Below are 15933 nucleotides of genomic sequence, written 5' to 3' on the forward strand. Positions count from 1 at the left end.
ATGGAGGCAAAGTTGTAGCTCTTGTCATAAAGAACATCAATTCTGGACAAACGAAATCCAACAAACCTCATTTTCAAGGTCAAAGTCCTCTTTAATATGACACCAATACCAATACCTCTTTAATATGACACCAATACCAGCATCGTACGACGAGTACAAGTATTTAAAATATTTTTTTTGAAAAATTTTGATCTTTGAAATTTGTTTGACCTTTAAAAGGTCAAAACGATGAGAAAACGAAAAATTAAAAATGCTATTTTACTCCATTTTGCCTATATTTTCAAACGTATATAGTCCGGTTCAAGTGTAATTTTGGCTGTCGGACAGTGTAATTAGATAAAATTGTAATTTTTAAGACGCTCTCCTAATTCAATACATTTAATTTAAAGTTTATTTTTTTACCCTCCACAATAGTATGGTGGGTATATTGAAATGCATTGAAATAATCATTTGCGACCATATAAAGTGTATATATCTGTGATCGGGATAAAATCCGAGTCGATATAGCCACTTCCACTAGAACGCTAAATTTTTTGCTCCCGAGTATATTTTTTTCCGTAGTCAGGCCACGTTTTGGTATAGCCCCAATATAACGGTACCTCCCGATTTTCGGTATTTTGAGGGTTTTAGCTATATTTTTACACAAACTACCTGCAATTTAACTTTTGAGGTTCCCAGTGGTCACAAAATATCTCCCCAAAAAATTGTCAACATAGGTTCATGTTTTGGTATAGCCCACATATAACGATACCTCCCGATTTTCGGTATTTCGAGGGTTTTAGCTACATTTTTTGGCCGAACTAACTGCAAATTAACATTTGAAGTTGTCAGTGGTCTTAAAATATCTCCACCAAAAATTGTCAACGTAGGTCCATGTCTCGGTATTTTGAGGATTTTGGCTACATTTTTGACAGAAGTGCCTGCAATTTGACGCTTGAGGCTCCCAGTTGTCACAAAACTACTGCACTAAAAGTTTTCAACATAGGTCCACGTTCGGCATGGCCCCCGATACCTACCGATTTTCGGTATTTTGAGGGTTTTAGCAACATTTGTTCATCAACTACTTGTAATTTAACATTTGAGATTCCCAGAGGTCACAAAATATCTCCATGAAAAATTGTCAAGATGGATCCCTATTTTGGGTATTGCCCCCATATAATGGTACCTCACGATTTTTTATTTTGAGGGTTTTAGCTACATTTGTTGGCCGAACTACATGCAATTTAACTGTTGAAGTTGTTAGTGGTCTAAAAAAAACCTTCACCAAAAATTGTCAACATAGGTCCATATCTCGTATAGGCCCCATAAAATGGAACATCCCGATTTTTTTATTTTGAAGATTTTAGCTACCTTTTTTGACAGAAGTACCTGCAATTTAAAGTCTGAGGCTCTAAGTTGTCACAAAGCTAGTCTACCAAAAATTGTCAATATAGGCCCATGTTTCGTCATAGCCCCCGTATAACGATACCGCCCCATTTTCGGTATTTTGAGGGTTTTAGCAACACTTTTTGACTGAACTACCTGTAACTTGACGCTTGAGGTTCGCAGTGCTCACAAATCTTCTTCACCAAAAATTGTCAACATGGGTACATTTTTTGGTTTAGTCCCCACATAACGGTACCTTCCTATATTAGGTGTTTTGAGAATTTTATCTACTTTTTGACAAAACTTCTCCACCAAAAATTATCAATTGTCAGGAGTTTAGCTACATGTGTTGACCAAACTATCTGCAATTTGTAATTTGATGTTCCCAATGGTCACAAAGTTTCTGCCCACACATTGATATAGCCCCCATAAAAACGTGGCGCCCGATTGAAGGAATTGTTTGATACATTTTGTGACATTATATATGCATTTGGGTTTCCGTGGTCACAAAACATCTCTATTTAAAACTGTGGATAGGAAGCAAATTTAACTAATATGTATTTCATGGTGGAGAGTATAAAAAGTTCGGCCCGGCCGAACATAACGCTTTTTTACTTATTTTTCTTAAAATTATTATTTTCTGATTTCACTTTGCGTGGCTTATTGTGCCAAAAAATTTCGATTTGGGTTTCAATTTCTAGATTTTATCAGATTCTGGCATTTCGAAACTTGTTTCCATCGTTTTACTGTCCCTTATATACTTTCATGTGATATCTGAATTTTATTCATCCGATGTAAAATTAAAATCTTTGTTCTACACTGTAATATGCTTTCTACAATGTAAGGACATTGCACATTCAGTGTCATCAAAAGCAAAATGACAACAATTTAACCACATTTACACAGAGACACATACTGATAATTACATGTTAAACTTTTAAAGGATTGTCCAAGGATGTCCGTATGGGAAATTAAAAATGCAAATAAAAGAATTTTATAGCTGATACAGAAATAATTATAAAAACAAACAATCAGAAATAAAGGAAACGGGGTAGACAATGCAGTGCCGAACATGCTTTCCAGGAAGAAGTTAAGGGGTTTGTTTGTCTTATAACGAAAAAGTCAAAAGCAATATTGTAAAGCTATTTTAACGGAAGAAGAGATTAAATTCTTTATACTCTGGATAAAGGATTTGTGGAAAAGATATTAAGAAAATAATATCACTTTTGTCGGGTAAATATTTTTAAACATATAAAAATAAGAAAAACTATTTTGAATGGTGGAACCCCAAAAAATATAGTCGATATTATGCAGAGAGTTTGAATAGAAGAAACGCAAACATTATTAATAGTTTAAAAAATAATAAAAATAAAATACAGCACCGAAACAAGAATATGAAGGGATGATTTTCTCCCACGGCGAAAAGCAAATATCAAACATATATACATATATTTATTTAGGTGACAAATTCCTCTCATAAGCTGAATTCAGAACAGTTTAAAATTGTTCGCTAAAACGGTGCGCATGATAACTCTCGAAGGGAGAATCTTATTTTGTCCAAATTTTGGACTCCAAAATATTTCTTCCAGACATAAAACAGCTCGAACATATACTATATCGGTCCATTCTTTCGGGTACATCCCCCACAATATTTCAAAATTTTTGGCACAAGTTCAATTTAGAAATTCGAATCGTTATGGCACCGTGCTTGCACAAGCCTATACTTCCTGAGTTAATGCCCCATAAGCTCTAAATAACCCTGGCGGCACCAGCTCAAATGACTGACGCAAAAACATACGAATTGAGTATACGATTTAGGCGAAACTTTGCACATCGTAATATTTACATCAGGTATATCAAGTTCCAAGAAGGTCTATATCGGAGGTATCCGAAAATCCCTCACAAAAGTTTACCAGTTTTGCTTAAGTGCAGTTTAAGGACTGTTCCAGGATCGTTTTCAATTTTTACCGAAAGTACTTCTGCAGTGATATAATATTTTTCGTGGGCAACTCCATGCTTCCGGACATAATCAGGACAATCATGAATAAAAATTCTTTGAGGAATTTGTTCCCTTTCCCCAATTTCCATTTTTATGTCAAATTTATGTGCAAAACGGTATATTTTTTGTCGATTTGGCGAGAATATTGCATAATTAAGTGTAGTTGTTATCAACTTTTTGTACCCTCAGCATTTATGCTAACGAGGGTATATTCACTTTGATACGGGCAGAATGTGCCTCATCAAAATAATGGTTTTAGACCCCAAGTATGTTTGGACGAAATCCGTTTCAGACAATTGGGAGTCGATTTAGCAATGTCCGTCCGTCTGTCTGGCTGACTGGAGCGCACAATAACTCTCGAACGGATCAACCGATTATGTCCATAATTTGGCTTTCATAACATTTCAACTAACAACTAAAGTGCCTGATGGGCTCGATAATTATCGAAAGGAGTAACAGATATTGATCCAACCTTTGCCCATCCTAATATATCAATCATGTTCGAATATTGACTATATCGGTCCACTCCTTCGGCTACCATCCATACAAAATTACAAAACTTTCGCAAATGTGCAGTTTAGTGACATGTCTAGGATTGGTTTGAGATTTTAACAGCAAGTAATTCTCACGGCTCATATTACGGCAGTGTTATTTTTATCGGAGGGAAGTCCATACTGATTGAAATAATTACCTTAAAGTTCTAAAAACTCTACATCAACAAACTATGGATTTTATGAGTCAGAAGAAGAATATCGTGGTTGCGGCAATGCAGGATACCAAGATGGTTAAAACGTACTGAAAAATGTTCGTACTGGACGTGGAGGTGGGGGACGAGTTTTCCTGTTGCACCAGTTGTTCAATACATACCTATCTCGTATGAGGCTGGTTCAAATGACCCGTACACGGAATGTATGGGGGTAGCAGTCAAGTGTGGAACTACTTAACGTATACATCTCGTCGATTAATAGCTGAACTCCAGGTTATAGGCTCAAGATTAGCCCGCTTTTGGAAGGTAATAACCGATTGGTCTTAGAGGACTTTAATACTCAGGATTAGTTGCGGTATTTTGTGGTCCTAATTCACCAGACATAAACACCGTTTGGCCAGGTCTGACAAATAACGTCACTTGGCAACCTGCCTGCCAGGACATCATCAGAGCTTCAGACCAAATTTCTTCGTGTGCGGGACTAGCATATGAGCGTGATGAGCTTTGACGAGTCACCACAGTGACCTCCGACACTGGAAGTTAATATGTTGGCCGGTGAGCACAAACTGAACAAGTAGCTAGAACAGTTGCAACTTTGGAGGCGGAATAAGTGAATTGTGGGCATAAGCTAAGAAACAAGATAGGACTTCATCACTGTTGGCAACATTACACCGACCAAGGCATATCAACCAGGTAGTGGCAGCGACATATTTGTAATATGTTATTTCAAAATTTTCCTTATGTTGTTGGGGAAATTACAACAAAAAACAATTTTTTATAAAGGGATTTGACACTTCATATTCGAACAGCTGGTGTGATACCACTACCAGGGTAATTGTGCCATGACACCGTCTAATCCGATCGACTATTTGTCGATCACCCCGAGAGAGAAAGGGATAAGAGGAGGAACCCTCACAATTTACAAATGACATTAGGAACGATATATAATTCCAAGTGTTAGGGTTGTACCTCCTCGGTAATGTTGAAGAGTCAGAAGTCTGGAAAATGTATAGAGTGGTCCTGCAACTGAAGGCAGGCGATGATACCAGCAAAAGTGACGAGGACTCCACCAGAACAAGACATGCTATAGCATAGTGCATACAGCACTTGACATATCAAAACTGTAAATCACGCCAGGCTTGACTAAACTTCGGCCAAGTTTCTATCGTTTGATAACACACTGCCAAAATGTTCGTGTCAGGGTCTGGGGTGTGGAACATTTCAACTTTGGGTTCTCAGACCAATTTTTTTAGAGCCATTATATAACCTTGAACACAAGTAATGGGTCCCCAATATTATACGCTATGCTTGGCAAAATTAAAGATAATGCTTTGAAAATCCCAAAAATGGGTCATGTTCATCTATTTTGTTAAATCTCCCATGCGAGTATATGGGTATACCTCGATTTTCAATGTTTTTAACTTTTTAGCAATATTTTCCAACTAATGCCGCCAAATGTTGGTATTTTGAGTTCTTAGTAAATAGGAAACAACTATGCAAAAAAAAAAAAAAAAAGAAAATCAACAAGGGTCTACACTTTGGTATAGCCCTCATATATAGGAACCCTCTGGTTTAAGCTATTTCGAGGCCCTTGGCCATATTTTCCAATTGATCAGGCTCTAATTTGGCATCTTCATTTTTCAGGGGGTAGCACACCCTTTTGCAGAACATTTTCAATGTAGGTCCATATGTCGGAGTAGCGCCCGTATAAAGGTACCTTCCGATTTTACCTGTTTCGAGGGTCTTGGCAACATTTTCCAAACGATTTGGCTGAAAATTTGTATTTTGGTTTCTTTGGGAGTATGTTCCTGTAGACGATTTTCAATCTACATATATAAAAGAGTAGTGAGGTGAGTGACTGACTGACTGCCTGACTGACTGATTGACTGACTGATTCATCAGCGCCCAGACGAAACCGCTGAAGCTAGAAAGTTGAAATTTTGGGTGTAGGTTGCTGTTGGGGTGTAGGGGTGAGATAAGGCTGGGTTTTTGGAAATTCGACCTAGAAGTGTACGAAAAGTACTAAAAGGTACTAAATATGGTACCCTTTGTATTAGGCAAACGGTAAGAGCTAGAATTCTGAAATTTGGAATGAGGGTAACTGATGGAGAGCTAGAAAGATGTACCAAAGGGTTTTTGGGAATTCGAACTATAAGTGTACGAAAAGTACTAAATGGTACTAAATTTAGTACAATTGAGATTTGGGTGAACAGATAGAGCAGAAATCCTGAAATTTGGAATGAAGGTCACTGATGAAGAGTAACGATGAAAGGTTTTTGGAAATTCGAACTGTAAAAGTACGAAAAGTACTAAATGGTACTAAATTTAGTACAATTTGGATTTCGGTAAACGGATAGAGATGGAATCCTGAAATTTGAAATGAGAGTCGCTGATGAAGAATAACGATGAAAGGTTTTTGGAAATTCGAACTATAAGGGTACGAAAAGTAATAAATGGTACTAAATTTAGTACAATTTTGATTTCGGTGAACAGATAGAGCAGGAATCCTGAAATTTGGAATGAAGGTCACTGATGAAGAGTAACGATGAAAGGTTTTTGGAAATTCGAACTGTAAGAGTACGAAAAGTACTAAATGGTACTAAATTTAGTACAATTTGGATTTCGGTAAACGGATAGAGATGGAATCCTGAAATTTGAAATGAGAGTCGCTGATGAAGAATAACGATGAAAGGTTTTTGGAAATTTGAACTATATGGGTACGAAAAGCACTAAATGGTACTAAATTTAGTACAATTTGGATTTCGGTAAACGGATAGAGATGAAATCCTGAAATTTGAAATGAGAGTCGCTGATGCAGAATAACGATGAAAGGTTTTTGGAAATTCGAACTATAAGGGTACGAAAAGTGCTAAATGGTACTAAATTTAGTAAAATTTTGATTTCGTTAAACGGATAGAGATGGAATCCTGAAATTTGAAATGAGAGTCGCTGATGCAGAATAACGATGAAAGGTTTTTGGAAATTCGAACTATAAGGGTACGAAAAGTACTATATGGTACTAAATTTACTACAATTTGGATTTCGGTGAACGGATTGAGCTGGAATCCTGAAATTTTGAAGGAGGGCCACTAATGGAGAGTAACAAAGAAAAGTTTTTGGAAATTCGAACTGTATGTGCACGAAAAGTACTAAATTTAGTACAATTTGGATTTGGGTGAATGGATAGAGGTGGAATCCTGACATTTGAAATGAGAGTCGCTGATGAAGAATAACAATTAAAGGTTTTTGGAAATTCTAACTATAAGGGTACGAAAAGTACTAAATGGTACTAAATTTAGTACAATTTTGATTTCGGTAAACGGATAGAGATGGAATCCTGAAATTTGAAATGAGAGTCGCTGATGCAGAATAACGATGAAATGTTTTTGGAAATTCGAACTATAAGGGTACGAAAAGTACTATATGGTACTAAATTTAGTACAATTTGGATTTGGGTGAACTGATAGAGCTGGAATACTGAAATTTGGAATGAAGGTCACTGATGAAAAGTAACAATCAAAGGTTTTTGGAAAGTCTACCTATTAGTGTACGAAAAGTACTAAATGGTACTAAATTTAGTACAATTTGGATTTGGGTGAACGGATTGAGCTGGAATCCTAAAATTTGGAATGAGGGTCACTGGTGGAGAGTAACAAAGAAAAGTTTTTGAAAATTCGAACTGTAAGTGCACGAAAAGTACTAAATTTAGTACAATTTGGATTTGGGTGAACGGATAGAGCTGGAATACTGAAATTTGCAATGTAGGTCACTGATGAAAAGTAACAATGAAAGGTTTTTGGAAAGTCGACCTATAAACGTACGAAAAGTACTAAATGGTACTAAATTTAGTACAATTTGGATTTTGGTGAACGGATAGAGCTGAAATCCTGAAATTTGGAATGAGGGTCACTAATGGAGATTAACAAAATTACTAAATGGTACTAAATTTAGTACAATTTAAATTCGGGTGAACGGATAGAGTTGGAATCTTGAAATTTGGAATGAGGGGTCACTGATGGAGTGTAACAAAGAAAGGTTTTTGGAAATTCGAACTATAAGCGTACGAAAAGTACTAAATGGTACTAAATGTAGTACAATTTGGATTTTGGTGAACGGATAGAGCTGAAATCCTGAAATTTGGAATGAGGGTCACTGATGGAGATTAACAAAATTACTAAATGGTACTAAATTTAGTACAATTTAAATTCGGGTGAACGGATAGAGTTGGAATCTTGAAATTTGGAATGAGGGGTCACTGATGGAGTATAACAAAGAAAGGTTTTGGGAAATTCGAACTATAAGCGTACGAAAAGTACTAAATGGTACTAAATGTAGTACAATTTGGATTTGGGTGAACGGATAGAGCAGGAATCTTGGAATTTTGAATAAGGGTCACTGATGGAGAGTAACAAAGACAGGTTTTTAGAAATTCGAACTAAAAGTGTACGAAAAGTACTAAATATAGTACAATTTGGATTTGAATTAACGAATAGTGCTGAAATTTGGAATAAGGGTCACTGATAAAGAGTAAGAAAGGTGTACCAAAGGTAGAAAAGTCCTAAATGGTAGTGAGTTTAGTATGATTTGGATTTGGGTGTAGATAGAGCTGGAATCGTGAAACTTGGAATTAAGATTACTGTTAGAATGTAGAATTGAGATATGGAGGTAACTTTAGAATATCATACTAATGTGCACAAAGCAGTACTAAATGGTACTAAATTCGATACAATTTGTATTTGCGTGAACAGATTGCTGTTGGAGTGTAGGATTGCGGTTACTTTGGAAATTCGTACTTATGAAAAAGTGCTAAATGAAAGTACATTGGCTATAATTGGATTTAGGTGAACGAAAGAACTGAGTTATGCAAGTAGTTTTTGGAAAGTCGTTTACGATAAGTGGTAAATGGTACAAAATTTGGTACCTTTTGGTATTTGCTATATGGTACAGAATTTTGTACAATTTGTGATTTTGTAAAGGGGTAGAACTGGAATTTTTAAAATTGAAATTCGGTATTAGATTAGCAATTGTTGTTGAGAGTGGGGGTAGGGATGAAGTTTTGAAAATTCTCACTTATTTATACAAAAAGTACTAAATAGTAATATAATTGCTTTCAGCGGAACATATAAAGCTGGAAAAGTGAATTGTGGTCAGGATATATGTTGAGTATAAGGAAGTAAGCTGTGAAACGTTTAGTTATGTGTACGAAAAGTTTGGTAACATCTTGGTATTGTGTAAACGGTTAAAGTGTGAAATACCTACTATAGGTGAACGAAAAGTACTAAATGGTACTAAATTAGGTGTTGGGTGTAGGAACAAAGCTTGGATTATATAATTTGGACAAAAAATACGAAATGGAAAAATGTTTGTTATGAAGATCACTCTGAACTTTGAGATAAAGTTCGGAGTTCGGTTGGAAAATGTGCATAATATCTTCAAAATACTCTAAGTCTTCAAAATACCTCTTCTAATAAAAGTGGATTGAAGTAGACATTTTTTAAATTAAGCTTTTATATCCTCTGAGTATTCAAGGTCCAAATGTAAAGAAAATTGGACAGTATAGATTTGTTCTATTTTTAAAAAACACTTAGTCGTGGGGTACCTTTATACGGGGATATATTCCGAAAATTCCTTGAATTGTGAATGCGCGTTATTGTTGTTGTGAAGGGGTGAGATAAAGTTTAGTGTTTGGAAATTCGTATTGGGAGGAAATGCTGTGTAAGTGAAGGAGTAAACCAGAAGTCAAGACTGAAATTTGCAATATGGACGCTGTTGTTGTATGTCTGTGATATGAGGTCGTAGTTTTGGAAATCCGAAATAAAAAATATGGTAGCTGTGTAGGGGTGCGATACGGCAGATATGTTTTTTGGAATTAAAGGAATTAAATTGATTAAATGTTGGTATTAAAAATAGGTTTTAATACAACAGAATCGTCAGTGTTCACCACTCATACATTAAATATTGTTCATATATATTTTATGTCCTTTCCGCATACGAAGTAGCGGGCATTTGCTAGTATAGGTATATATTTTGTTATAGTCCCCATATACATGTGCATGTTTCGGACCAATTTGGTGTTTTTTTGTACCAATGATCCTTTGGTTAAGATTAGATACATATGTACATAAATAAGAGGCTTTAAAATATTTTTCCGACCGGGGAATATGCAAATATCCGCTACTAAATCTACGGCTACTATGTTCAGCGCATAGACTGTGGAAATAAGCACAGATTCTGGTCTATGATAACAGAATTTCGATCTATCTGGATAGATCAAGAAGTTTATCAAGCAGTTTTGAATACCTTTCACACAAATGCAGTCGCGGTCCTCGGAGTACATAACCACACTACCTGCCACGACAAACTGGGTAGTTTTGGCTCAACTACATTCGGGATCGTGCGAAACATTCGCACGACACACTGAAACTCTTCAACTGCCTGTCAAACCTACATCAAAAATTTTCAACAAAGGTGGATGTTGTGGTATAGCCCTCATATTAGAGCTGACAAAAAATCGATCGAATCAATATCGATAGATAGTTTTGCCTATCGATATTATGGGAATAACCCTAACCTGAAATCCATTGAAATAAATAGAAATTTCGCTGCTTTTCGGTTATGTGCGTGTAAGAAAGCAAATCCGTAGTAGCACGTACACATTTTCTGTAAAATAAAATGTATTTTTTTAATTTTTTTATAAAATAAAAGCAGTTGTTTATTCTTCTTTACATTTCTGTGAACTACTTTTGCATAATTTCAAGAAAATCATTGACAATTCCGCCATTTCATCTCCACATTAATGGCGATGACAACTTAACGATAATATCGATAGCAATCGATATTTTAAAACATTATATCGAAAATATCTAATGTTGGGAATATCGATGGTTTGCCAGCTCTACCTCATATAACAGTACTTCCAGATTTTCGGTATTATGAGATTCCCAGTGGTCACAAAACTTCTCCACCAAAAATTGTAAACATATGTCCATGTTTTGGTTTAGCCCCATATAATTGTACTCCCCGATTTTCGGTATTTTGAGGGTTTTAGCTACATTTATGACCGAACTATCCGTAATTTGACATTTGAGGTTACCAATGGTCATAAAACCTATCCACACCAATTTTTTTTGTATAGCCTCCATAAAACCAGATTTTAGGTGTTTTGGCATTTAAGGTAAGGTAAGGTTTAGGTGTTAAGGCATTTGGGTATCCGTGGTCGAAAAACATCTCTACCTAACAATTGTCAACAGGAAAGAAAACTATTTATTCCATTATAGTGCAGGACATTTCATGGTGGATGGTATACAAAGTTAACGATTTTTTATTTGATTATTTTATAATGATACCTCAAAAATTGGATATTCCTTGATACTCATTGCTTTATTTGTTCACATTAATTCCTTTTAAAGTTCAAATTCCGCTTTTACACAGTTTTTCTAAAGGTAAATTGTTGCAATATAATCATTTTGTGGGTTTCGACGGCATTCCACCCAACCTCAAAAAATACCTATTGTTCATCATTTAAACCATCTACCAATGAAAGAATGAGTGAGTGACTGATTGACTGCCTAACTGACAGCCTTTAATACGACTCGTATGATGTCATTCAAACAAAGTCTCAACCGCAAAAGGAGAGAAAAAACGGAAATGTCATTATTGTTGCACATTTGTAAAGTGCCAGACACTATAGACGGACACATGCACACACCTACATACACGTAATTTGATAGTTGATAGACTAGCAGGGTAAGCTTCAATGTAAAGCAAGCAATGATGTGATATAAGAGGATAATGTCGACAGTAGTTATCAGTACACAATTTAAGTTACAGTTGCTGGGTAATTGAGAATAATATCAGGTAATATAATCTACGCCTTCTGATAGTCATTGAAAAAATATTCTATAAAAAATCCACGCCTTCTGATGGACATTGAAAAAATATTCTATAAAAAATCCACACCTTCTGATGGACATTGAAAAAATATTCTATAAAAAATCCACACCTTCTGATGGACATTGAAAAAATATTCTATAAAAAATCCACGCCTTCTGATGGACATTGAAAAAATATTCTATAAAAAATCCACACCTTCTGATGGACATTGAAAAAATATTCTATAAAAAATCCACGCCTTCTGATGGACATTGAAAAAATATTCTATAAAAAATCCACACCTTCTGATGGACATTGAAAAAATATTCTATAAAAAATCCACGCCTTCTGATGGACATTGAAAAAATATTCTATAAAAAATCCACGCCTTCTGATGGACATTGAAAAAATATTCTATAAAAAATCCACGCCTTCTGATGGCCATTGAAAAAATATTCTATAAAAAAATCCACGCCTTCTGATGGCCATTGAAAAAATATTCTATAAAAAATCTACGCCTTCGGAAGGCCATTGAAAAAAATATTCTATAAAAATCCACGCCTTCTGATGGCCATTGAAAAAATATTCTATAAAAAATCCAGGGCTTCTGATGCCCATTGAAAGAATATTCTATAAAAAAATCCAGGGCTTCTGATGGCCATTGAAAAAATATTCTATAAAAAATCCACGCCTTCTGATGGCCATTGAAAAAATATTCTATAAAAAATCCACGCCTTCTGATGGCCATTGAAAAAATATTCTATAAAAAATCCATGGCTTCTGATGCCCATTGAAAAAATATTCTATAAAAAAATCCAGGGCTTCTGATGCCCATTGAAAAAATATTCTATAAAAAATCCATGGCTTCTGATGCCCACTGAAAAAATATTCTATAAAAAAATCCATGGCTTCTGATGCCCATTGAAAAAATATTCTATAAAAAATCCATGGCTTCTGATGCCCATTGAAAAAATATTCTATAAAAAAATCCACGCCTTCTGATGGACATTGAAAAATATTCTATAAAAAATCCACGCCTTCTGATGGCCATTGAAAAAATATTCTATAAAAAATCCACGCCTTCTGATGGCCATTGAAAAAATATTCTATAAAAAATCCACGCCTTCTGATGGCCATTGAAAAAATATTCTATAAAAAATCCACGCCTTCTGATGGCTATTGAAAAAATATTCTATAAAAAATCCACGCCTTCTGATGGCCATTGAAAAAATATTCTATAAAAAATCCACGCCTTCTGATGGCCATTGAAAAAATATTCTATAAAAAATCCACGCCTTCTGATGGCCATTGAAAAAATATTCTATAAAAAATCCACGCCTTCTGATGGCCATTGAAAAAATATTCTATAAAAAATCCACGCCTTCTGATGGCCATTGAAAAAATATTCTATAAAAAATCCACGCCTTCTGATGGCCATTGAAAAAATATTCTATAAAAAATCCACGCCTTCTGATGGCCATTGAAAAAATATTCTATAAAAAATCCACGCCTTCTGATGGCCATTGAAAAATATTCTATAAAAAATCCACGCCTTCTGATGGCCATTGAAAAAATATTCTATAAAAAATCCACGCCTTCTGATGGCCATTGAAAAAATATTCTATAAAAAAGCCACGCCTTCTGATGGCCATTGAAAAAATATTCTATAAAAAAGCCACGCCTTCTGATGGCCATTGAAAAAATATTCTATAAAAAATCCACGCCTTCTGATGGCCATTGAAAAAATATTCTATAAAAAATCCACGCCTTCTGATGGCCATTGAAAAAATATTCTATAAAAAATCCACGCCTTCTGATGGCCATTGAAAAAATATTCTATAAAAAATCCACGCCTTCTGATGGCCATTGAAAAAATATTCTATAAAAAATCCACGCCTTCTGATGGCCATTGAAAAAATATTCTATAAAAAATCCACGCCTTCTGATGGCCATTGAAAAAATATTCTATAAAAAATTCACGCCTTCTGATGGCCATTGAAAAAATATTCTATAAAAAATCCACGCCTTCTGATGGCCATTGAAAAAATATTCTATAAAAAATCCACGCCTTCTGATGGCCATTGAAAAAATATTCTATAAAAAATCCACGCCTTCTGATGGCCATTGAAAAAATATTCTATAAAAAATCCACGCCTTCTGATGGCCATTGAAAAAATATTCTATAAAAAAGCCACGCCTTCTGATGGCCATTGAAAAAATATTCTATAAAAAATCCACGCCTTCTGATGGCCATTGAAAAAATATTCTATAAAAAATCCACGCCTTCTGATGGCCATTGAAAAAATATTCTATAAAAATCCACGCCTTCTGATGGCCATTGAAAAAATATTCTATAAAAAATCCACGCCTTCTGATGGCCATTGAAAAAATATTCTATAAAAAATCCACGCCTTCTGATGGCCATTGAAAAAATATTCTATAAAAAATCCACGCCTTCTGATGGCCATTGAAAAAAGTACTCTATAAAAAATCCACGCCTTCTGATGGCCATTGAAAAAAGTACTCTATAAAAAATCCACGCCTTCCGATGGCCATTGAAAAAATATTCTATAAAAAATCCACGCCTTCTGATGGCCATTGAAAAAATATTCTATAAAAAATCCACGCCTTCTGATGGCCATTGAAAAAATATTCTATAAAAAATCCACGCCTTCTGATGGCCATTGAAAAAATATTCTATAAAAAATCCACGCCTTCTGATGGCCATTGAAAAAATATTCTATAAAAAATCCACACCTTCTGATGGGCATTGAAAAAATATTCTATAAAAAATCCACGCCTTCTGATGGCCATTGAAAAAATATTCTATAAAAAATCCACGCCTTCTGATGGCCATTGAAAAAATATTCTATAAAAAATCCACGCCTTCTGATGGCCATTGAAAAAAGTACTCTATAAAAAATCCACGCCTTCTGATGGCCATTGAAAAAATATTCTATAAAAAATCCACGCCTTCCGATGGCCATTGAAAAAATATTCTATAAAAAATCCACGCCTTCTGATGGCCATTGAAAAAATATTCTATAAAAAATCCACGCCTTCTGATGGCCATTGAAAAAATATTCTATAAAAAATCCACGCCTTCTGATGGCCATTGAAAAAATATTCTATAAAAAATGCACGCCTTCTGAAGGCCATTGAAAAAAGTACTCTATAAAAAATCCACGCCTTCTGATGGCCATTGAAAAAATATTCTATAAAAAATGCACGCCTTCTGATGGCCATTGAAAAACTATTCTATAAAAATCCACACCTTCTGATGGCCATTGAAAAAATATTCTATAAAAAATCCACGCCTTCTGATGGGCATTGAAAAAATATTCTATAAAAAATCCACGCCTTCTGATGGCCATTGAAAAAATATTCTATAAAAAATCCACGCCTTCTGATGGCCATTGAAAAAATATTCTATAAAAAATCCACGCCTTCTGATGGGCATTGAAAAAATATTCTATAAAAAATCCACGCCTTCTGATGGGCATTGAAAAAATATTCTATAAAAAATCCACGCCTTCTGATGGCCATTGAAAAAATATTCTATAAAAAATCCACACCTTCTGATGGGCATTGAAAAAATATTCTATAAAAAATCCACGCCTTCTGATGGGCATTGAAAAAATATTCTATAAAAAATCCACGCCTTCTGATGGGCATTGAAAAAATATTCTATAAAAAATCCACGCCTTCTGATGGGCATTGAAAAAATATTCTATAAAAAATCCACGACTTCTGATGGGCATTGAAAAAATATTCTATAAAAAATCCACGCCTTCTGATGATTTTTGAAAAAATATTCTATAAAAAATCCTCGCCTTCTGATGGCCATTGAAAAAATATTCTATACAAAATCCTCGCCTTCTGATGGCCATTGAAAAAATATTCTATAAAAATCCTCGCCTTCTGATGGCCATTGAAAAAATATTCTATAAAAAATCCACGCCTTCTGATGGCCATTGAAAAAATATTCTAT

The sequence above is a fragment of the Musca autumnalis genome, unplaced genomic scaffold (genome assembly GCF_047663935.1).
Source record: "Musca autumnalis isolate F117 unplaced genomic scaffold, ASM4766393v1 scaffold_2, whole genome shotgun sequence".
NCBI lineage: Eukaryota > Metazoa > Arthropoda > Insecta > Diptera > Muscidae > Musca > Musca autumnalis.